This window comes from Aythya fuligula, chromosome 1 (assembly GCF_009819795.1).
Source record: "Aythya fuligula isolate bAytFul2 chromosome 1, bAytFul2.pri, whole genome shotgun sequence".
NCBI lineage: Eukaryota > Metazoa > Chordata > Aves > Anseriformes > Anatidae > Aythya > Aythya fuligula.
In genome coordinates, this window is record NC_045559.1 from 22419316 (window position 1) to 22444989 (window position 25674).

Below are 25674 nucleotides of genomic sequence, written 5' to 3' on the forward strand. Positions count from 1 at the left end.
TATTGCATTTTTTTACTTAATGGTTATTAAGTAAAATAAATTTACTTAATGATTATTAAGTAAAATAAGTATTTACTTATTGGATATCCAGAATTCCCCAGAAGAAACCCCCTGATTCTTTCCATCTGGTAGTGAAATCTGTAGTTACCTGACTTACTCTATGTACACCAAACCTTTCAAATGACAGATTATGTACTCAAACAAACAAAAAACAACCCACAAACCAAACCAAACCAAAACTTAACTTCTTTTCTCATTAAGAAATATGCAATGAAAAAGTAACATTGTTGATTTTTTTCTAAGTTTACTAATGGTAGAATAATTACATTAAAATATCCAAATTCCTATCAAAGAAACAGCGGATACTTCTCAGAATCAAAAACAATCTATATTTTTGTCTTCCAGAAAGGACAAAATTTAGCAGCTGCTGGCTGGTGCCTGCTGCTGTAGACAGTATATGTGCTAGATGAGCTGTGGATTAGTGTTTTTTCACCCTATTTAATCTTCTGTTTCATAGGGATAATCCAGCAAGATGCTGAGTACTCTTTGGCAGGTGCTGAGTGCTCCAAACATTCAGAAAATAGAAATAGAGCCTTTATTCCATTTCACAGATTTGAGCCTTTGAGACTTGAATGTCCCAAGGCAGTTCAATGACATTGTATTCTTCATTACAGACATTAAAAGAGTCACTGCCATACTGTTCTCCTGTGAGACCAATGAACTCACAACTTTGGGAACAAAACATAAATACAGTCTGTTTATATTAATTTTGCCACACAACCAGGAAACCATTAGAGCCATTTGCTATGCATTATTTCTCTTAAGAAGAAGGGGAAAAGAGGGAAAATAAGTGAAAATATTAATTGTGCTTAGTTTTCAATGTTTCAGTTTTCCCTTCTTTCAGTCTTCCTTGTGTTGGCTTCCCACTTTCATCTGTTTGAACGGACAATTCTAGCTCCAAAAAAAATGAAAAGTCTCAAAATATATAAAATCTTTGAAAAATGCTCCTTACTCTGAGCATACACTAAAAAGCGTATGAAAGCTAGCACTATAACACCGAGTCTCAAAGGCTGAACTAAGGACTTCTTCAACTGAAAACAAAAATGGAAAGCAATAATAAAAATATGTGGTATTCTTCTTATAAACTACAATTTCAAATGAGATGTATCAAAGTTCAAAATTCTAATATAATGTTTTGCCAAAAAGCTTGTGCATAGAAGAAAATGTGAGCACTTCAATAAAACTCTATTTTTCAGTCAATGTAGTGAATATGTAATGCTGAAAATTTAATAAGTTGCTGATTGCTGTGTGACATCCTTCAGGTATAAACTTGTGCTCTCAGTTTCATAGTTTCAGTTGGCCTATTAAACTTCTGGTAATGATTAATTCTCTCTACTAGTATTTATTGCTGTTAAAGATGAAAATCATAATACTATGAAATGACTATGTTAGTAGCATGCAAACTTTTACTCACATCAGAAAATTACACTTAAGGTAAAAAATCATTATAATACAGATGGAGATTAAGCAAAAATCTGGATTGCTTAATATACAAGTATATAGTAATTCTTAAAATAAGCATGTAATAACCCAAGTAATGCTGAATATACACTAAATATCACAGATACGTTCAATAAAGGGAATAGGCAACTCCATATTTTTCTAGCTAACAGCATAAAATACGCTAGCGTTCAGTGTGGCTATTTACAACACATATCTATCGCTTGTTAGCCTCTGCATTGTGTCCTTCAGTGAATCCAAATGCCTACCGAAGCAAAAAACATTTGTCTCACAAATTTTAAATTTCTGGTGTATAGGTCACTCATGTTGACCGATGTTATGTTCTTACTAAGTCACCTGTGTGCCATTCCAAGTCAGCAGTTAGTGTTGCCTTGGGTAGAAAACTCTTCAATATTTGATGGTATATAATAGCAAACAATGTTAGATAACAAACTTGTTAAAACCTTGTGGTTAACTTTTCCTGTTAAAAATAATACCATAAAATCTCTATGGCCACAGGAATTGCACAGGCTTTGCTGACACTGAAACAGGTCATCACAATTGCTGAAGGCATCTGACCTAACAAAATTTCATTGGAAATAAATCATAGAACAACTAGGATCCAAAATAAAAACAAAATGTTTTAATGTTTTATGATGTATATTATATTCAAAAAGGTTTAACAGCCTGTATGCCCTATTTCCTTTTATTTCTTCTCACATCGTAGAATCATAGAATTCTACGGGACCTTAAAGATCAGCTAGTTCCAACCCACTTGCCTTGGGCAGGGACCACTAGATCAAGTTGCTCAAAGCCCCATCTAACTTGGCCTTGAACACTTCCAGAGAGGGGACATCTGTTCCAATGCCTCAACACCCTCATAATAAAGCTTTTTTTCCTTATATCTCATCTAAATCTTCCCTCTTTTAGTTTAAAGCCATTACCCCTTGTCCTATCGATACAATTGCTGGTAAAGAGTCTCTCTACAGCTTTCCTGTAGGCCCCTGGCCCCCTTCATGTATTGGAAGGCCGCTTTCTGGGGGTCTCCCTGGAGCCTTCTCATTTCCAGGCTGAACAACTCACCTCCCTCAGCCTGTCTTCATACAATAGGTGCTCCAGCCCTCTGATCACCCTTGTGGCCCTCCTCTGGGGATGCTTTCATAGGTTCATTTCCTTCTCTTGTTGGGAGCCCCAGTGCTGAACACAGTACTCTGTGTTGGGTCTCACGAGAGTAGAGTAGAGAGGGAGAATCACCTCCCTTGCCCTGTTGACCACACTTCTTTTGATGCAACCCAGGGTACGGTAGGCTTTCTGGGCTGCAAGTGCTCATTGCTGACTCATATTGAGCTTCTCATCAACTAATACCCCCATGTCCTTCTCTTTTGGTCACAACAACCCCATGGAACACTACAGGCTTGGGGCAGAGTGGCTGGAAAGCTGTGCTTAGGAGACATTCCTTCTCAGAAAGAGCAGTCAGGCATTGGAATGGATTGCCCAGGGAAGTGGTGGAGTCACCGTCCCTGGGGGTGTATAAGGAAAGGTTGGACATGGTGCTTTGGGACATGGTTAAGTGGGTGACATTGGTGGTAGGGGGATGGTTGGACCAGATGTTATCAGATGGCTTTTCCAACCTTTATGATTCTATGATTCTCAGCCCAGCCTGTATTTGTGATTGGGATGGCATCAGCCCACATACAGAACCTTGCACGTAGCCTTGTTGAACCTCATGTGGTTCACACAGGCACACCTCTGAAGACTGTCCAGGTCCCTCTGGATGGCATCCCCTCTCTCCAGCATGTTCACTGCACCACAAAGTTTTATGTCTTTGAAACCTGGCATCGGTATCAGTATTGTCAAATATAAGTAATTCCATGACTCAGTGTTTGAAAACTTTTTGAATTACTTCTTAGTTGATAAAATATTTCAAAGAAAACTAAAAACAAGTGTAAAATTTATAACCCAATAAAGCAATAGGAAAAAAAAAAAAAAAAGATGATAATCTTTTTAATGAACTGTTCTCTGCATTGTTTAATATAATGTAATTTTTATATTAATTATTAGTGCTTAATTTTTCTGAGCATTAACAAAATAACTAAATATATCAACACAAAACCAAAGAACTATAGTTTAGCTTCACAGGAAGAAAAAATTGTAATTTATGAAGAAAATAAAAAAAAAAAGTGTTTTAAAGTTGACTAATTGCTGTGCAACTCTCAAAATGTGTTGTGCACAAAATGGAGTAAAGCAAATACATATCTACAGAAATTCAAATAGTGATTTTCATTTTGAATTAATACTGTTGTGTCATTTGAAAAACTGTTTTGTGTGTCCTTTCACAAATTTTCCAATGATTTCATTTGCTGGAAAATATTCACAACTTTAAAAAGTTACAATCATTTGTGAAAACTGATTTTTTAATATCAAAGTAGAAAGTATGTTCAGTAATTTATACGCTAAAAAATCATGTCAAAGGAACAAGATATGATGGTTACGTACGGTATCAATGCTAGATAACGGTTATTATTTCCCAAAACAAAAGATTAAAGAAGAACGGAACAGAGTTAAATAATTTATCCTGATTTCACAGATAATTCACAGATGAACATAATATTGATAATTTTTGGAATAATTCAACAAAATTTATGTCTGCCTTTCATACAAAATGGGAAAAAAAATAAAACAGCTATTTATGGTTTAGTCTAATGCCTATTCATTTCAGAATATTCACCCAAATGTGCAGAATAAAGCTATTCATAGCAAGGGAATCAATGGTTTCTTATATTGACCTAGAGAACAAGAACATTTTTACAAGGTTCTGAGTTTTCATTACTTTTTCCTTATATTTAAGTTTTCTCTAAGAAGTGAATTGCTTGTGTCCTATAAAAAAACGATCTGTTTTATACCTCACCTGCTGTCTGTCTGAATATAATAGCCTGATCTACTTCTATGACAAAATGACACGCTTAGTGGACGAGGGAAAGGCTGTGGGTGTGGTCTTGACTTCAGTAAGGCTTTTGACACCGTTTCCCACAACATTCTCCTCAAGAAACTGTCTGCTCATGGTTTGGATTGGCGTACGCTTCGTTGGCTTAGAAACTGTCTGGATAGCTGGGCCCAAAGAGTCATCGTGAATGGAGTTAAATCCAGGTGGAGGCCGGTCACTAGTGGTGTCCCCCAGGGCTCAGTACTGGGACCAGTTCTCTTTAACATCTTTATCGATGATCTGGATGAGGGGATCGAGTGCACCCTCAGTAAGTTTGCAGATGACACCAAGTTAGGTGCGTGTATCGATCTGCTCGAGGGTAGGAAGGCTCTGCAGGAGGATCTGGATAGGCTGGACCGATGGGCTGAGGTCAACTGTATGAAGTTCAACAAGGCCAAGTGCCGGGTCCTGCACTTGGGGCATTACAACCCCAAGCAGAGCTACAGGCTGGGAGATGAGTGGTTGGAAAGCTGCCTGGCGGAGAAGGACCTGGGAGTATTGGTGGATAGTCAGCTGAATATGAGCCAGCAGTGTGCTCAGGTGGCCAAGAAGGCCAACAGCATCCTGGCTTGCATAAGAAACAGTGTGGCCAGCAGGGCTAGGGATTGTACAGGATTGTCCCCCTGTACTCAGCTCTGGTGAGGCTGCACCTTGAGTACTGTGTTCAGCTTTGGGCCTCTCGCTACAAGAAGGACATCGAGGTGCATGAGCAAGTCCAGAGAAGGGCAACGAAGCTGGTGAGGGGTCTGGAGAACAAGTCCTACGAGGAACGGCTGAGGGAGCTGGGGTTGTTCAGCCTGGAGAAGAGGAGGCTCAGGGTCAACCTTACCACTCTCTACAGTTACTTTAATGGAGGCTGTAGTGAGGTGGGAATTGGTCTGTTCTCCCACATGCCTGGTGACAGGACAGGAGGGAATGGGCTAAAGTTGCACCAGGGGACGTTTAGGTTGGATATTAGAAAGAACTTCTTTACTGCAAGGGATGCTAGGTATTGGAATGGGCTACCCAGGGAAGTGGTTGAGTCACCATCCCTGGAGGTCTTTAAAAGGTGTTTAGATGTAGAGCTTAGTGATATATTTTAGCACTAGGTCAGAGGTTGGGCTACGTGATCTTGAGGTCTATTCCAACCAAAATGACTCTGTGATTCTGTGATTCTGTGATCATATAAATAGATTTATACTTTCTTCTCACAAGGCTTATATAAACAGAGCATGAGGCTCTGTTTTTTGTTTGTTTGTTTTATTTTCTTCAGTTTAGGACAAAAATTAGTACGAAATATCATTGTAAGAATTCCAAATATATTTGTTTCTGGTTATTTTTATATTTTTCTGTCCACCATTAAGATCATCGGAAATTATCTCTGTGGAAAGAGATTTCAGAATATTTTCAAGAAAAAAAAAAGTTTCCAGGAATACATATCGTGTCCGTTTGAAAACTGACAAGAATAAAAAATATTTTTTCATTTTTTTATTTAATTTTAATCCCAGTTATTTTTATTCTTAATTTCTGAATAGTGCAGTGGAAAGTATATTAATAGAAAAATATATCAAGAAGTTACTTACCTAAGTTTCTCAGTTATTCATCCCATGGTAAAAGCATTTTCTTGTTGTCTTAAGCTTAGAATTACTGATACGAAGACTGTTGTTAATTATATGTTAGTTTTCTAACTAAAGCATTTGTTGCTCAAATCATCCTTTTCACCATTTTCATTATGTCTATGAAGCTCATTTCACTCAATTTTTGTCAGCATCATTTGTTATAAGTGTTGTAACTGTTATAATTATTATACTTACCAAAATTCACATTCTATCTGCAAAGTCTCATTGGCATGAAATCCCTGATATACGTGTAACTCAACAGTTTATAACACAATTTAATAACTCACTATTAGTTTGTGTCTTTGGATCTGGAAATAACATGCCTCTAATTTCTGGTACAATGAATTGCAGGCTGGAATTTTGTTCTATTATCCATTTTTTAATAATGGTGGATTAATCTTTCTTTAATACATCTAAGCAAAGTATAAAGAAATTGATTGTACTGATGATGCTTCAGCTTAGTAGTAAAATCACATGCACGTAGAATAAGATAAAATTCATATTAAAGGCTAAAAATCTTAATCTACTTCCTTAAGAAATTTAATTCTTAAAGGTCTAGGCCTGACAAAAGAATTAGAGGGACTTTAAGGACCTAATCCTGTAATATTGAAAATGTCTAATGATTTAATGGCTAACTGTGGAATTTTATATACTCCTCAACACTGGTCATATTTTAAATCCCCAATGTGCTAAATGGTTCTCCTTTTGCATCTGCACAATACTGCTTTCATGCTGACAAGAATAGGAAACGTGTTTATCCCAAAACAAAATCCATTTTACGTGTAGAAAATTGTCCCATTAGGACTTAAATCCAAACAGACATTTTCCAAAATGCCCCGTACACACTTTTAGGATAGCCACATAAAGTAAACATCTCGGCTCAACTGTTTTGTCAAAGTGAGTAGATATTTGATATCAAAGATGATCAATACTTTCAAATATTAATCTATTGTTTCTATTTTAATCTAAAGCAGAATGAGACAAAACAAAAAATTAAACAAAATAGTCCTTTTGTTTCAAATGCTCTTGAAATATTTGGCTTTACAAAATAGTGATCCCCACCTGCTATTTGTCTGAACAAATGAAAATTTTATGTATCTGGAACTGGTTTCATGAAGAACTTCCATGCTAACCCACTGCATGACCATCATCTTGGGTGAATGTGCTGAACTGTATCCAAAACAAAGACAGCAGCGTTTCTCTACAGCACTTTATCTTTCCTTGGGGATTTTACATAGACGTGGAAATACATGTATTTGTCCACAGCAAACTACTTCCAACTAGTGACATTTCTTTTTACCACTTCATTTTGTCAAAGAGCTTTCACAGTATGCTTAGCTTCCTTTTTTACTTCACTTTTGTACAAAATAAATGCCACTTCTAATTAAATATATATACATTATATTTCATCTGTGAATGGTTTGATTTTGTTTGTTGTTATATTTCATCTTATATTCAATTGGTACAATTTTTCTGCTTTAACTGCTTTGGTAATTTTGCTTTCCTTCTTTAAGAGCAAAGAATCTCTCCTTTCAACAAATCTTTCCACATCTTTCCACATGTAAAATTCACAGAGATTTTCTTTCTAAGATAGAAGTCAGTTTTTAAGAGTAATTAAAAAATAATCATTTTAGAATTTAAGGATGGATGTCTTAATTAGAAAATAAATATGCTGGAAAAGTAGTGAAATCACTTATGAAATTGCATTTCTAAGCTGCAGAATATGCTTAGATATGGCATTCACAAAATCCATTTGGAAGGCCTGTATCTGATGCTCTTTTAGTTGTCTGACTAGCAGGAACTGGGAGATTTGCATACATTAATCAAAAAGCTTTGTTGGTGGCCTTGGAAAAGAGTTCAGCCTATTATTCTGCCAGAAGAATAGAAATTATCACAGGAAACCTTAATGGGGATGTAAAGTAATGAAATGAGGATTTCCGGTGGTGATACACAGATGTGAAAGAAGTTTCCTGAGGAAAATCAATGTGTGTGTTTGACTGCATGTATCTGCTTTAAATGAAAGAAAATGGGTGTGAGAGAGTGAAGATAGCCTTCACTCTTTAAGAGATATCTTTAAGAGGTATCTCTTAAGGTTTTACAAAGGAAAATCAAAGTATTCTGAAGTTAAATATGACATTTTAGAATCTGGCAAGCCACATGTTAGGGACTGCTTGGAGCTGGGTGATGGTGATGAAAGGGCTGAGTGTATCTGGGTGAGAGTTGGGGGAAAGGCCAATAAGGCAGATGTTATGGGAGAGGGAACAGACCACCAATCAGGATGAAGAGGTGGATGAAATAGTCTATAAGCAACTAGGAGAAGTCTTACAGCCCTTGATCTCATGGGTGACTTCAGTTTTCCAGATCTCTTTTGGAACAGTAGAGAGTAAACAGTCTAGGAAACTCTTGGAGTGTGTGGAGGTTAACTTACTGACACAGGTAGTGAGAAAGCGAACTAGGGAAGGTGCCCCAGTTGACCTATTGTTTGCAAACAGGGAAGTACTTGTAGGTAATGTGATGGCTGTCGGCTGTCTTGTCTTGGGCACAGTGATCACTAAATGGTAACCTTGATTTTTGGTGAAGTAAGGAAGGCAGTCAGCAGAACTGATACCTTGGATTTCCAGTGGGCAGACCAGGCTATATAGAGACATGATGGCCAGAGTCCTTTGGGAAGCAGTTCTGAAAGGTAAAGGAGTCCAGACAGGCTATACCTTCTTTGAGAATGAAATCTCTAAGATGCAGGATGTCCTGACGCCTAAAAGTTGAGCCTCCAGGGCTAGAAGACTAGCCTGGCTGAACAGATTGCTTCTTTTGGAAATAAGGAAGAAAAAGAGACTTTATGAACTCTAGAAGAAGGAGCAGGCAACTCAGGAGGGCTATAAAGCTGTTGTCAAGCCATCCACAGAGAAAATTAGAAGGGCTAAAGCCCAACTGAAACTCAATTTGGCTAGTGCAGTAAAAGACAATTAAAATGCTTTTATAAATGGATCAACAGCAAAAGGAGATTAAAGAGAATCTCCATGCTTGAATGGATGCGAGGGAAAATGTAATGATGAAAAAGGAGGATAAGGCTGAGGTACTTAATGCTTTTTCTTTTTCTTTTTCTTTTTCTTTTTTTTTTTTTTTCTTTTTTTTTTTTCTTACTTGTCTTTATTAGTATGGTCAATTGTTCCCAGATTACTCAGCCTCCTGAGTTGGAAGACCGTGAGAAGGAGTGAGTTGAAGCTCCCATAATCCAATGAGAAACTGTAGTTGAACTACCACATCATTTGTATGTTCATAAGTACAATTTCCTAGCAGAAAAGGACTTCAGGTTGATGGTTGACAGTTGGCTGAGCATGAGCCAGCAGTGTTCCCAGGTGATCAAGAAGGCCAACAGCATACTGACCTGCATCAGAAAACAGTGTGGCCAGCAAGACTTGCGAAGTGACTGTGCCCTTGTATGTGGCACTAGTGAAACTGTACCTTGAATACTGTGTTCAGTTTTGGGCCTCTCACTACAAGAATATTGAGTTCCTTGAGCGTGTACAGAGGAGATCAGCAAAGCTAGTGAAGGGACTAGAAAATAAAACATATGAGAAGTGACTGAGAGATTGGGATTGTTTACTCCTGGAGAAGAAGAGGCTGAGGGGAGACTTCATTGCTCTCTACTACCCTAAAGTAGGTTGCAGCAAGGAGGATGTTGGTCTCTTTTCTTAGGTGACAGACGATAGACCGTGAGGAAGCAGTCTCAAGTTGTACCAGGGGAAGGTTAGATAGAGTATTAGGAAGAATTTCCTCATGGAGAGGGTTGTCAAACATTGTAACAGGCTTCTCAGGGAAGTGGTGGAGCCTTATTACTGGAGGTATGTAAGAGAAAGATGGACATCTTAAAAGAATATATAGATATTTTTCTGAGTCACTAAAATGTTTCTAATCTTTTGTGAATGCAATTAAATTAATCTGCCTTACATGCATTTACATATACTTTGATAATGCTAATGCACTGTATAGAGGAAAAAGGTAAATAAAGGGAGAAAGGTTGGTTTCTAGTTCATTAGAAACTCTGTGGTAGAAAATCAATATTAGATAAATGGAGGACAGAAAATATAATGGAATAATCTCTCTTGGATCCTCTTGCTAAAAAAAAACTATGAATGAGTCATTGGCAATTTAAACCATGGCCTATTGTATAAGTCAAACAGAATAGAAAAAAAGTCATATGAATATTAGTAGAAACCAACGTTTTTCTGCAGAGTTCTAAAAGCCACAATCAATTTTTGTGAAGTAATAAACTAGCAGTGATTATCAGGATACTGCATCAGAAAAATCAGTACATGTTTTTGGTGTATCAGAAGAAGGAAGAAGAAAGCATCTCTGAAACAATTTCATTCTACAGGACAAATCTGGTAGTCTAATTCCTAGGTCACAGCCTCTGTCAAGACTACAGGCCCTTCCTGTGGGGCCCTTCCTTTCCATCTTCTGATACAAAAGGAGGAAAACAGCAGTTGTTTGACAGGACTTTATCTATATAGGAAGTTTCTCTATAGAGATACTAATATGATGGGAATCAGTGGCAAAAGTCCAATTCATTCTACTGACTTCAAGATTTTACCATAGACTCACAGAATCACAGAATCATAGAATCATAAAGTGGTTTGGATTGAAAGGGACCTTAAAGCCCCATCCAATCTGGCCTTGAGCACTTCCAGGGGTAGGACATCCACAGATTCTCTGGACAACCTGTTCCTGTGCCTCACTACTCTGAGTAAAGAATTTCTTCCTTATATCTAACCGAAACCTTCCCTCTTTTAGTTTAAAGCCATTACTCATTGTCCTGTCACTACACTCCCTAATAAAGAATTCCTCCTTCAGTTTCTCTCTAGGCCCCCTTCAGGTACTGGAAGGTCTCCTTGGAGCCGTCTCCAGGCTGAACAACCCCAACTCTCTCAGCCTGTCTTCACAGGAGAAGAGTTCTAGCCCTTTGATCATCCTCGTGGCCCTCCTCTGTACTTAAACACTCTTTATCCTCAGTCTAAAGTTAAATAAGTTTTTGTTGTTGCTGTTGTTTAAGTAAGACAATATCATGTTGTCATTAAATTGAGGTTAGATGTCATAAAGCTACATCCTAACACTAAGCTGAAAATGGCATCTGAATGCAGGAATCTGGGTGATACTGCCTTTATTTAGTCAGTGGGTAAAATATAGATCTACAAGACTACTTTATAACTTGGGAAATCCAATAAGTATTTGTGCTGTTTTTTGTTGTTGTTTCATTTTGTTTTGTTTTGTGAAAAATGTATTTATTTATTTATTTTTTTTACTTTACAATTTCCTGTTGTATTTATTGATATATTTTGGTTTATTGCTATCAAGAAAAACTTGTAGTTAACTTTTAGAAACAATATCAGACATCACTTTTTACTAAATTAGTATTACCACTTGTTGTATTGATAGTATTATCTTCTGCAAATAAAACCAGCTAGAATGATTTGAATGATTACCATTTTTAAAAGCAAGCACTTTCAGCAGCAGTTACTAAACATGAGTAATGCAAATTACAAGCAAATAAATAAAACAGTAAAACTTGTGGCATAAATCTGGAGCAAAATTGCACCATGACAGCTGCATGAATGAACAGGACATACATTTTGGAGTACAAGAAAGAAATAATCTGTATATTGAAAGGTCAGTAGTTGTAGGCATTAACCTTTAATGTTAAATTAAATTAAAATTAACTCCTTATTCATCCAGACTGAATTTAAAATCAAGACAGCTCAATTTGCCAAGGGTTAACCCATGTATGTGTCCATGTCCTAAAATACTGCAGGTATTTAAGAGTCTGATTCTAATGGGAATTTAGGAGGGTCTCTGGAAACAGCACTTATTTCACATTTCTTTAGCTGTTGAATTTTTGCATCACCTACTAGTCTCCTTCCAAAGGAGATGGAGTAACATGGAAACCTCCAGATGATGATTCATACTGTCCTAAAATAGGTGTCTTGGATAGGATTGATTATATTCTGGAGGTAGCTTCCTGAGGGACCTTTTAATAATTTAAATTATGACATTAGTTATTAAAGAAAGACTAACTTTTTAACAACAAAATTAGGTGAGATGAGGCAAGCCTTGTGTGGCCACTTTTTTTTTAAATATTATTTTTTTAATAGTGACTTTAAAAAAAGATGTGATAGCATATAATAATATATTCTTAGAATTTCAAATTAATAGATATTATTATAAAAAAAATGCAATAATAGTAGAGATGTATTCTGTATTTCAGCAAATGTGTATTATGGTGATTATTACGGTCTTCTTACAGAACTTCTTACAGAACATCTGGACATCGACAGCATTAAATTTATAGTCCTTTAAGGTCTACACCTTGAAGGTTTTTTTTAAATAAAAAGTTGAGAATAACCCATGATTTGAATTTAGCCTCATTGTGATCAAAGGAACTGTCTCTGTCCATCAGATCTTTAGATCTGGATCATAAACACTTAATAGAGTCATTTTTCTATCAATGCAATAATAATAACTTTTAAAGAGTAATTAAAGGAAGAGGTTTTCTTTCTCCAAGAATATAAATTCACTACCTTTATTCCTTATGAATGGGTGAGGCATAGGTGACATGTTTCTGATGTGTTTTACGTCTTAATTTCTGTGATCATAGACTACCATTTAAAAAGCAGTAAAAGCAGTAAGCAGGAGCACATCAATAACAACAAACAAACCTGTGTGTAATTTGACAGTACAAATTTATTATAAAACTATGTAATTTCATTATTTTCCTTTTCTACTGATCTTTAGCAGCCAAAAAACAATGGACAAGGAAAAACCAAAATCACAGATATTTCTTCAGTTCTTGGCAACCAAAGTAACTAAACACCTGAGAAATGAGATAGTGCTATGGGAAGAAAAAGAAAACCTGTTTTTATTTTTAGAGTTTGGTGAAACAATAAGATTGCAGGAAACATGAAGCACTAGGACCAAATGGATTTTAGCTTTAATGACTACCACTGCTGGGAATTTTACCTTAAAATAATTACAGCAAACTCTGTATGTAATGACAGCTTACTTCTAAGTGATGTAGTTTTTTAAATAATTCACTGTAACTACAATGACAACAAAGTTTGGAAAGATAAGAGAAGTGATAAATTTAAATTCAAAACAGAGTTGGAATAGATAGAAGGGAATTTACAAAATGACTCAAGCAGCTAAATTACTATTTTTTATTTTTATTTTTTTTTTAGCTAAATGCCTCTTTCTGTACAAAAGTTAAACCCACAAAAGTCTTTTTAAAATTTTTATTCTCTAATATGCATGGGGGAAATAACTATTTAAAGTAAAAGTGGATGAGAAATAGTAGTAGAAAATTCTAAAACACCAGACAATATTTAATAAATTCTTTCAGGATTCCTATTTTCTCTTTAGAGTATCAACATGCACAAGGCTTATCCTTTAACATAGGCTGCCAAATGAAGATAAACAATGTTACTTCATTTAAAAACTTTAATATGAACAGTATACTTGCTGGGTTTTTTTTTGCTTTTTTTTTTTTTTTTTTGCTGTTTTTTTTTTTGTTGTTGTTGTTGTTGTTTTTTTTTTTTCACATCCATTTAACTAATGTTCAGTTGTTATTGGTTTGCTTTATTCTTGACAGTCATTCTTACTTCAAGAAGTCTGTTTTCTGCTGGTTTTGATTCATCAAACATTAACTCTGGAAGTAGAACATGCCAAGTCTTCACTCGACACAGAAAGCACACCTACTACAAAATAATCTATTTTTAGAGCCTACTATCCTTTGTAGTGGATCAGGATGAGAAAAAGGTAACAGAAATTTACCTGGTACAGAGATAAGTAATTTAGTTAAAACAGAAGAATGTGTTTCTGATGGATGAGATAAATTATAAAATAAAATAGAAATGCAGTTTCGAACTCATTTTGTCCTAAATGTTATATAATTTTCCATAAAATATCCAGTCAGTAAATATAAATATACAAACAGCCAAGCTAGTACTATATCTTGTCTATATCAAAGATCAAAGATAAATTTAAAACATTATCTGCCTAAATGCTGGATATTCAGTCTAAACTAGTTGTGTCAGCACCCTCTGCAGACACTGGAATTTGGGCAATATATATCCTAAATCACTTATCTGAAGTGGATAGAATGACCTAGTCTCTTTGTTTTCACTGATTTTAAAGGGAGATTTTGGTTGGTGTCTTATAACACAGCTACTTCAAAACAGCAATTTAAAAAGCTTGTGATATATACTCTAGTCCTGACATGGCTTTTTGATGTAGGTTTTCAGGACTGTGCCTATCTGCAAGGTGGACACAATACGACACAACACTTGCTAAGTTTCATATATATGAAAAAAGAGTTCTAGATCTTACAGGTGAATCCTGCTAGCCTTAACCACGAGTTATTACCTTCACTCCCACAACTCACATACAAACATCTAATAAAATGCATAATTTGATAATTTTTAGAGTGCATAATGCTCTTGTGACAAGAATTATTGCTAAACTCTTACACAGTTGTGGTTGTTTGGCACTCTTTCTCAGTCTGCAGTGTTTTCATGTGTTTTACAATATATGGCCTTTTGATGTATATTGAAGGAAGTCTGAGGAGTGAAAGTATAAAAGACTGCAGTATTTGCATCTCTTGTACCTGTCTCAAAAAATTGAAAAATATTTTGTGCGCTGATCTCTATTTACAAAGGTTGCACAACTGAAACAGTCAAACATTTATATGGTGAGAGGAACTGTTCTGAAATTGCAATTGAAATTATAATTCAGAAAAGCTTCATGCAGGTTTTCCTGAAATTGTGTCCTTAACTTTGATGTCAACAGACAATGTACAATTCACTCAAATTAAAAGAAACTCAATTTTGTATTCTTCTACTGATTTTCAACTAATTATCTGTTTAGGAATCAAGTGCCTTACTTGGATATTTGGTAGAAAAATACTGGCACTAAGAGCTTCAGTTTTTAAATGCTTTTCTCAGAACCTTATTTCAGTAACCTAATTCCTATTTTTTTTTCTTAAATGTAGGTAGATGACATAACACAAACATTAATCATTGCCATTATGCTTAAATGCAAGACATAGTGTTTCTGAAATAACCTAGTTGTTTAATGTGTGCAGTTTCCTAATCTTACATATATATATTTTAAGACAATTAAAGAAAAATTAGGAAAACGCTTTTACAAACTGTTCAGGGCAAAATATCTAAGGCACCATTACAAAATATACAGAATATTTAAGGCACTGTATCTTTTCAGTGCCCCTCATTTCAATGTCCAGTGTTTATTTCGTTCGGAACCCCACTTACATGATTATCCTACTCTTTTTCTTTTTTTTTTTTTTTTTTAAGAAATAATGCAACATGATCAAAGTGAATAAAAAAAAAAGAAAAAAAGAACAACAAAAAAAACACCACCACTACCAAAAAATGTTTACACTAATACAATAGATCTTAAAAACTTCAGAATCTTTTATGTATTGTAGTATTTATTTCAGTTCTTTATCACTTTTTTTTTCAAATTTCAGCCTGTGTATATATCATAGTTTACAATATGTTATATAAATATACATATATACAATATATATACAATATATTATATAAATATACAACAATATATTTATCGATTGTTATCAATTTTCTTAAGAAGACATGTAATTGCAGTTACTGCATGTAACTGCAGAAATTTGAGAGCTGGTTTGGTGTTAAGAAACTTCAAATATAGGATCAATACATCTTTACCAAAATGGACAATAATTTTACAAAGAGTTAAAGAACCAAAAGGTATTTTCCTTTTTTTTTTTTCCTTTCTTTTTTCTCTTACAGCTTGTCATCCTCTCTGAGATGACAACAACCCACAAGCCTCTATAATCAAGCCAAGCTCAAACCACTCCAAATACATATGCATTTTGTAAGACAGTATTATTAAAAATGAATGCACTTAGAGTCATAGTTTTGTATCTCCTTTACTCCAAGCCATCAACAATCTTTTTAATCAGACATTTTAAAGAATTAAATATTGGTGCTGTTCAAAAGCATTTGTAACATGCCTCTCTCGAACCACATCATTAAGCAATTATTTCACAAAAAAAGATGTGTATATTTTCTTAAACTGTAGAAGTATAGAACTGTTTTTCTCTCGTGCTTGCTACAACAAGCCAGAAACTATGAAAGCTGTTGATTTTGTTTCTGTGTGAAGTTCTTTCTCCAAGATGAACTTAATCTAAAGGGAACTCAGATAGAAACTAGCTGTATAAGTCCAAAACATTTTACCCAGAATATCCCAGCATAAGCAAAGTTAACAGCATTTTCATATTTTTAATTCAAAAATCCTCACTCACTTTCTACTTTTTTTTCTTTCTACTTTTTTTCCCCCTGTATCAATTATGTGAATGTGACCATGTGAATTCCATGGTCTTCTCTGAAATTTTCGTCTGCTTTTTTTTCAAACTGTTCAGGCTTAAAGTTCACTTTCCTTACTTTTCTCTGAGCTCTAGTATCTCGTATCTAATTTCAGTTAGATAAACAGAGAAATTTAAAGACTTTTGTATTTTTGCCTTCATGAATATCCAGGCATTATGTGTCCAAGGGAAATAAGCATATTTGTACCAAGAAAGAATCATAGAATGGTTTGGTTTGGAAGAGACCTTTGAAGATCATCTAGTCTAACTCCCAGCCATGGGCAGGGACATCTTTCACTATAGGACACTTCCAGACATCCACAACTTCTCTGGGCAACCTGTTTCATTGTCTCACAGCACTCAATATATTTTTTTCCTTATGTGGAACCTAAAAGTTTAAAATCATTATCCCTTCCGATATCACTGCATAAAAAAGTCTCTTGTTCTGTCTGTCTTGTAAGGCCCCCTATAAGTATTGAAAGGTTGCAATAAATTCTCCACAGAGCCTTCTCTTTTCCAAGTTTAACAAGCCCAACTCTTTTAGCCTTTCTTCATAGGAGAGGTATTGCAGCCCTAACCATTTTTTGTGGCCCTCCTCCAGACCTGCTTTAACAGGTTCATGTCTTTCTCACGTTGAGGACCCCAGAGCTGGAAGAAGTACTCCAGGTGGGTTCTCGCAAGAACTGATTCTCACCTGACTCTCTTACTGACTTATGCATACTATGAATTTAACACTTGAAAAGTTAATATTCTTTAGAGAAAGTAATTAGTTCCCCCTCAGTCAAGATAAAGTGATCTATTTTCCATGTAGTTTTGATTCCCTTCTACAAATGTGCGTTCTAGCTCTAAAGTATGAGGCTGTGCAGCCACAAGCAGCTATAAGGAGGATACAGCACATTAGCCCATACTTACAGGATGATCCCACACCTGCTCCCTTACATTACTCTCATAGATTGGAAGCAAATATTTTTATTGGACTTTGATCGTATGAACTGGGTGACCAAGTCTGTGTCTCAAGAATGTACATTAAAACCCTTCATCAAACAACTATCTTCAGTGACTGGTTATGGAGATAGTAATTAAATAGTTTATGATGAATAGTTCACAATGTGCTAAAAGGACAGAAAAGAATACTGCTACGCTGAATTCCTTTATATTACAGAAAAGTAATTTTGCAAAATGGAAGATTCAGAAGTAGCTGGGCAACATGAAGATTGTTTAGGTTTATGTCTGCAGTATGGGATTTTACTGTCACAAAGTTGAGTGCTTATGACAATATGACATGACAACTGAAAAGCAGACAAAAGGTCATTAAGTTCTTTATCTAGACATTGTAGTGTTGTTTTTTTGTTTGTTTGTTTGTTTGTTTTTCTCTTGAAGTTAAGTTACTCTGTGGCTAAAAAGACACTTTGTGCTGGACAAATTAAGTTATGATTAAGAAGTAAAGAAGGGCCACTGAAGGAAGTCTGAAGAGCCTTAGAGGAACAGGAAACAAACTGGCGTGTAAGACCTGTATCACTCTCATAGGAATTCAGTGGGGCCATAAGGCAGACTTAAGTAACAGAGAAGGAAGTAAGAAAATGGAGGCAGTAACTGATTTAAAATTACTGTTTTTAAGACCAAGATATATATGCAACACCAATAAAGAAATAAATTGAAAGTATACTTCAATAATCTCACATCCTTCAAAGATCTTGTCTATTAATTATAGATATGAATGTGCACCTTGACTAGGTGCATATTTTAGATATTCTTTTTGAGAATTAAAAAAGATATTTTTGTAGTGAAACATATACATTCTGTACATGAAATTAGATCAAAACAGAAGCAAGCTTGAGTAAATAGAAGGAAGTACTCAAGACTATAGTGTTAAGTAATTGAGACTGATATGTGATTTTACAAATAGGGTTAAATGGGCTGGCAACATTAATGGCTGTATGTACCATGCATACATGCTTTGTCTAAAGTACAAAAGTTTATCAGGCAACTGTCTAAAATGTAAAGTATGGTGGATGAAATTTTGTCTATAGGTAAAGAAAGAAATCAGAGCTGTAGCATTCTGGATGACTGTTCCTAACTTCTTGGCCTCTGGTTGGAAATAGGCCAGGACTATCAATTGCCTGAATAAAAGGGAATTTGCTATCAGTTTGAATTAGGGTTTATGGAAGTCAGAATCCATGTGAGAAATTGATTTTCTTGGCTTTTCTCAGAGGGAGAGACAACATGAACCACATTGCATTTCTACTGTGAAAGTACATGAAGAATAAACAGTTTTATTTCTGGTGTTATAATGTAAACCAGCCAGAAAAGGACACTTACTTGAGCTGAAAGAAGCAGACAAGTTTTCTGTAGGGAATTGGACAAATGAACTTACTTCAGCCACTTCCAGAATTTCTGAAAATCAAATGGAAGTTTGAAAATTAATTAATAATTACAATTAATAATTTAAAAAGTAAATATTTAATCATAAGTATGTGGCCGAACTGCATATAGCATTCCCTGAATTATCATTAGACAGACATCACAGAAACATAGGTTCAGATGCTCAATTGCTGAACTGTCATGAGTAAGGAATGCTGATCCTGCAGTTTGCTTAGGTCACCTCACACTACCTCAGAGTTCCTTTGGCTATTTCAGGCACATATTTCAGCAATAGGCTGTGACCAGATTCCCAGTGGGCTCTGAATGTTTTGCTGCACAGCATTTTGGTCTGAAAGTTTAACAGGGTAACACATCAGAGGGAAAATGAAGAATACACAGAAAGAGACAATACACAGAAAGGCTAAAAAGAGCAGTTTAACCTAACTCTAGAGAACTTAGTTTGTGTGTTGGCTAATATGGTGGTGTGATACTCTGTGGCACTCCTCCCATTGGGAAAAATAAGAAATGGGTTATATTACCTTTGGAAAAGCACCATGAACCACCTTCACTGCTGTGGTGGTTCCACTCGAGCGGGCAGCTGAGCTCCACCACAACCACTCTTTCACTCCTGCTCCTGAAAGAGGAAGGGGGAGAAAATATGATTAAAAGGGCTCAAAGGTTGAGAAAAGGACAAGGAGATCATGCAGTAATTATTGTGATGGGCAAAATAGACTCAGCATAGGGAGACAGTAAGATTTATTGCTTATTACTAACAAGCTAGAGAAGTGAGAAACTAAGGAAAGAAACCAAAAGAACCTTCACCCCCCATCCACCCTCTTCCACCTCCTCCTCCACCCAAGTGGTGCAGGGGGATGGGGGAATGGGGTTATGGTCAGTCTACAGCACTTCTTCTCTGCCACTCCTTCTCGGTCACTCTCGTCCCCTGTGCTGTGGGGTCCCTCCCACAGGATGCAGTCCTTGATGAACTGATCCAACGTGGGCTTCCCACAGGCAGCAGCTCTTCCAGAACTGCTCCAGATATGGGTCCGTACCACGGGGTCCATCCCTCAGGAGAAAACTGCTCCAACCTGGGTCCCCCACGGGCAGCAGCTCCTGCCAGGTCACCTGCTCCTGCGTGGTCTCCTCTCCACAGGCCACAGGTCCGGGCTGGAATCTGCTTAGGCAGGGGTCTTCCACAGGCTGCAGCCTCTGTTGGTGCAGGTCCACCTGCTCCACCGTGGTCTCCTCCACAGGCTGCAGCGTGGAACCTTGGTCCACCGTGGTACTCCATGGGCTGCAGGGGGACCTCCTGCTTCACCATGGTCCTCACCACAGGCCGCAGGGGACTTCTGTTCCAGCACCTGGAGCACCTCTCCCCCTCCTTCTTCACTGACCTTGGTGCCTGCAAGGCTGTTCCTTACTCCTCTCACTGTCCCAGCTGCTGTGTATCGCAGCGTTTTTTTTTTCCCTGTCTTAAATATGCTCTCACAGAGGCGCAAAACAACATCGCTTATTGGCTCGGCTCTGGTCAGCAGTGGGGCCGTTACCAAACATGGGGCAGCTTCTAGATCCTTCTCACAGAAGCCACCCCTATGGCCCCCTGCTACCAAAACCTTGCCATGTAAACCCACTACAAGTGCTCAAGCTACTTCATTCAGAGGCACCTAGAGTATCTCTATAAACAAACAAACAAAACAACAACAACAACAAAAATAAACCAAAGTGCAGACATTTGCAATCTCTTTTCATGACAGTGAGAAAAAATATATACATGTATATATATATTCTCTAGGTGCATAAGACCAAACTACACTGTCACTTTCCTTGGTATTTTTCCCTATTTATGTTAGGGCTGGGTAGCATGTGTGTTTCTCACATAACTGGTACTACAAGCTGCTACATAAATTTCTCGGCAGGCTGCTATACAATGAAAATACTGCATCTTGTCTTTCAGTAGCCAAACCAAAGCTTTTGAATGCCAAAATCCAGGTAGAATGTAGAACAGTCATTATTAGAACTGAGACTGTGTCAGTGGTACTTACAGAGTACACCCTGCACCAATTCTATACACAGATTTGTGTTTCCACATTATATACCATAAATCTGAAGCCTGTTGAGATCCACTGAACAATATTTGGCAGTATAAATCTTCCCATCTTTATTTTGCAAGGACACTGAGGGCATCTTTGAACATGGACATTGCTTTAGCTTATCCATGCTTATAGCACTTGCTGTCTGAAGTGCAAACACATTGCACCATGTATATTCAAACCATGTAAATTACACCAAAAAAAAAAAAAAAAAGAAAAACAAATAAAACATACATACACAAAACAAACAGAAGCAACAAAAAACAATGCACAGAAACACGAGTGCTGTCTGCCTCAGTGACATTTCTTGCTGAAAGAAGACTGGAGAGAAGACCATTGCTGATCTGGCCTGGCTTACTGCCTATTTTTGTGAAAAGCTTAATTGGAAGGGATATGACTTTGAAAGCCCTAAAGATTTGGAGGTCTTGTCTACAGACAAGATTGATTATTCCCTGGTCTGTTGCCATAACTGCTGCCATTTTCCAAGGGACTTAGACAAAGAGCTTTGTGTTTTGAATGTGAATATAACAGCAACAGGACATATACTAGCAGGCAACTGGACCCACGGGAAAGCACAGAGCCCCCTTATTAAGAGACAGATATGTATACCATGTCAGCTAGCATTAGACACATTTGATTTCCAAGTTGAGCTTTTATCTATGCTCAGTGGCAGAACTGCTAACAGATTCTTTTTGTCAATAAAGATATACCATGGAAGTGAGCAATCTATGTCTCTCTGTGGACAAGAATGGCTTTGAGGCAGGCGCTAGCTACATCATGTGGTCAGGTATACATGTATATCTGCAGCGGTCCCTGGATTGATGGGCAACCCCAGTCTCTCACTGTGGGAGAAAATTAGCCACAAAAATCTGATGAGGCTGACATTGTCTGCAGAAATGTAAAAAGATCATAGACACATTGTCAAGTCCCACAGTTGGGACATGTATGAACTAGGCTGATACTTCCTTATCCTTGACTTTTGGAGAAGTGGTATATACCTTAGGGGTCTAAGAATACAACTTGAAAGGCTGGGAAAGTTGACCATACTGAAAGATATTTATTTTTTTTGGTGCTGGAAGATATATTTGTTCCTTAACGTATGATAAATATAGGGACAGAGAGGTCTCCAACATTTTAATGATGATACATTAATTGGTACATTACTTATTTAAATGTAAATATTTTAATTATCCCACTACTTCCTTGTGATCTCTTAACCATCTTTCTCTGATTATGCAGGATTTTACAAAGATGAAGAGTATATTTTGCCCCAAATAGCAGGGTCTCAGCTTATTGTGGCTTGTAGGTGCTACTGAAATACAAATAAATTCCAACAGAGTTATTAACATTTTTATACTTTGCCCAAGATCTTTCATTGACCCACCTAGTGACACATGGAGTAGCACAACAGCTTAAAGCTATGTTTATACAAGACATTAGCAATCCCATTAACATAATCACTGCAGCCACTTTTCTCTGCAGCAGCTGTGCCATCACAGAGTTTCTTTATTCATATAGATTGTAGCAGTAACAATAGGCAAATGCTGACAAAGAGAAAAGGATATGCATGAAGAATGATGAACCTCTGAGGTTATAGGAAAGTGGGTAGCTGCTTAACAGGAAATTTGGATACCAAATTGAAAGTAAAGTTTAATTTCTGCCTCTTATCTAGTAAAGCATCACAGTCAAATGTTTGTTTTGTAATTTGTTCTTATCTGATTTGGGGTGGTTGAACATTTTCTGTTGACTGACATTTCTTCTTTCTTCTAATATTGATGTGGATGTTATCACCTATATAAACTGTTATGTGAATGTGTTCGAAGCCTGTAATAATAAAGTATGTTTGTAAAATGTATCAGCAATAACAGCAGTAAACCTCTGGATTTTATATGTAAATTTTGACCTTAAGCTAATGTCATTTGCTGGAAGTCTGGATTCTTTTTTTTTTTTTTAAAAAAAAAAAAAAAAGAAAGAAAAAAGAAAAAGCTTCAGCTATTTCTCCTGAGCTTTTACTTCCGAATGTTGTCAGAGGGCATATTTAAGACAGGTACATGGACATAACTCTTGCACTGGGGAAGGATGAAATATATCCACCTTTTTACAAGGTCCAGCCTCTCCTCATTATGTGGGGACATTGATTGCCCTAGGGAACCTGCTTTGGCAGGGGGTTCGGACCTGATGATCTCTTGAGGTCCCTTCCAACCCCTACAATTCTGTGATTCTGTGATTGATTAGGTTAGATTGTCCACTTCCTCCTTATTAGCCACAGGTGGAATACAACTCTCTAGTAATACCTTCCCAGGATAATATTTTACCATGCCAATGGTTTGACACAGGGCTTATGTGGTGGGATGAAGTGGAATCATGACTCTCATCATCCTCAGTAGGAGTTTTGCCATTTTTCTGAATAGACAAAAGATTTCATCAAATGATTATCAGGGATTATTTTTCATCAAATGATTATCAGGGATTATTTTTTATCTGCCCTCCTTGGCAGATGTTTTGCCACTTTCAGTAAAGCAGGGCTTCATCTTGCATAACAGTTACTTAGGAAGATAAACAAAGGAGTTGGACTCGATGACCCTTGTGGGTCCCTTCCAACTCAGGATATTCCATAATTCCATGAACGCTGAATATTTCCCCTTCTTTTTCCCAGCTCGTATTGCTGAGCATGATGTCATATGGTATGGAATATCTCTTTGGTCAGTTTGGGTCAGTTGTCCTTGCTGTGTTGCCTCCTAGCAACTTGTGCCCCCTCAGCCTCCTCACTGTCAGGGCAGCATAAGAAAATACTCTGACTCCGTGTAAGCACTGGTCAGTAAGAACTGAAACATCATATGTTATCAGCACTATTTTCAAGGCAAATTAAAAACATAGCACCATACAAGCTACTGTGAAGAAAGGTAACATTATCCCAGCCAAAACTAGCACAAGAACAAAATAAGTTTTAATAGCTACTGCCTTCAGGAGCAATGGCAGAGGCTGTGGGATCAGCTTTGCTGAAAAGGACTTCAGTATGCTGGTGGGCAGTAAGATGAGCATGAGTCTCTGCTGCCTTGCCAGCAAAGCTGGCTAACAGCTCCAGTGTTAGCAGGAGTGCAGCAGAGGAGTGGATTATCCTGCTTTACTGGGAATTGGATTTTTTGTCTGAAGAACAAAAAGCTTAAGGGGAGAGTAAATGACAGTGTTCTTTTATCTACACATAGGTAACTGAAGAGATGCTAGAGATGCAGAGAAAGCTAGGCTTTCTACTGAGGTAGCCAGTGAAAGTCAGACACAAAGTGAAACAGGAGAGTTTCCAACTATACAATGTGGAGGAATGGTTAAGTGAAGTAGGTCATGTGAATGTTGAGCAACTAGGAGGTCGCGAGCTAACAAAGTATCGAACGCAGCTCATATGAGTCTGAGAAAGTACGTAAAATCTGGGAGGTTTCAGGGAGGTTTCAGGGAGGTTTCAGGTACAAGGACATGATATCTGTTGGTGGTCTGGGAAAATACTAACTGTGTTATTTCGGTGGGAAACTAGCTGATAAAATAGAGAAATGCACTAACCAATCATGAGCTTAGCTTTTGCAATATGTATGAGCTAATTATATTGAATTAGATAAAAGACGACTGAGCTATCCAATAAATTGAAGTTCACTGATCACTCATATTGAGCGTCTGTGTCTTCCTTCCGTCGACAACAAATGTCCTCGCAACAATACAATGGGGGGAGGGGGGGGGTAAAGAGGGGGGAAGGAATAATTCTCACCATCAGAATGATTAAGTATTTGAATAAGCTGCCCAGAGAAGATGTGGTGTTTGAATTCTTATCTCTACTGAAACAAATACCTAAATATCTTATCTGATTACAGTGTTTGAACTCTGTTTTGGACAGGAAGGTGGACTGGGTGACCTCCCGAGGTCCCTCCTGGTGTGAATGATTCAGTGTTTCTACATTTTTTACAGCTTTTCAATAAGGCTGATTCAACTCAATAGCATGAAATGTCAGGAAGCACTGGTACTCTGAATGATTATCAAAATATAAGCCGAAGGAAATCAATGGAAGTCATATGCATATATCTTCAGGAATAGCTGGTCCTAATAAAACAGCATTTATCAATAAAACCCAGGCAACATAGCATTTTTTAATATAGATGTTTTATCTATTCTGTCACTTTAGTGTGAGATGTTTCAATTCAACTAGAATCCAGAATTTGATTTTCATTTTCCTCATCTCACAAAGATTATATATGACTTCCTTCAAATTTAAAATGGTTTCTTATGGTCTATTTAGATGTAAGGAGACTCATTCTTGACACCGCAGAAACTAAATTAAATTTATGTTGTCAGTAATCTTTGAAGTGTCAGTTTTACTAATACCTCCATACATTTGCAGAATAAGTTTCTTGATTAATTTTTGAATCCTCAGTAAACCTGTATCAATGCCAAATACTACCTTGATTTCATACCTCTTATATTAACATAAAAACCTAAAATACATACATTGCATGACTGAAAAACAGCCTTTTGTTCTTTTATGGAGTTCATTGAGTCACATTAACTCACATTTGGGCCAATAGTGTAATGGTCATGCAAGCAAATATGACTATCAGGGCCCTGACTGAGGGCCTGTTTGTGAAGGTTCCTGCTCAGCCCACCCTCGGGTGTTTTCCAGCCAGGGGCCATCAGTCCCTGCCACAGTGATGCTGTAGGAGTGCCAGTCTCCAGCCCTCTCCCTTGCCTCATCTA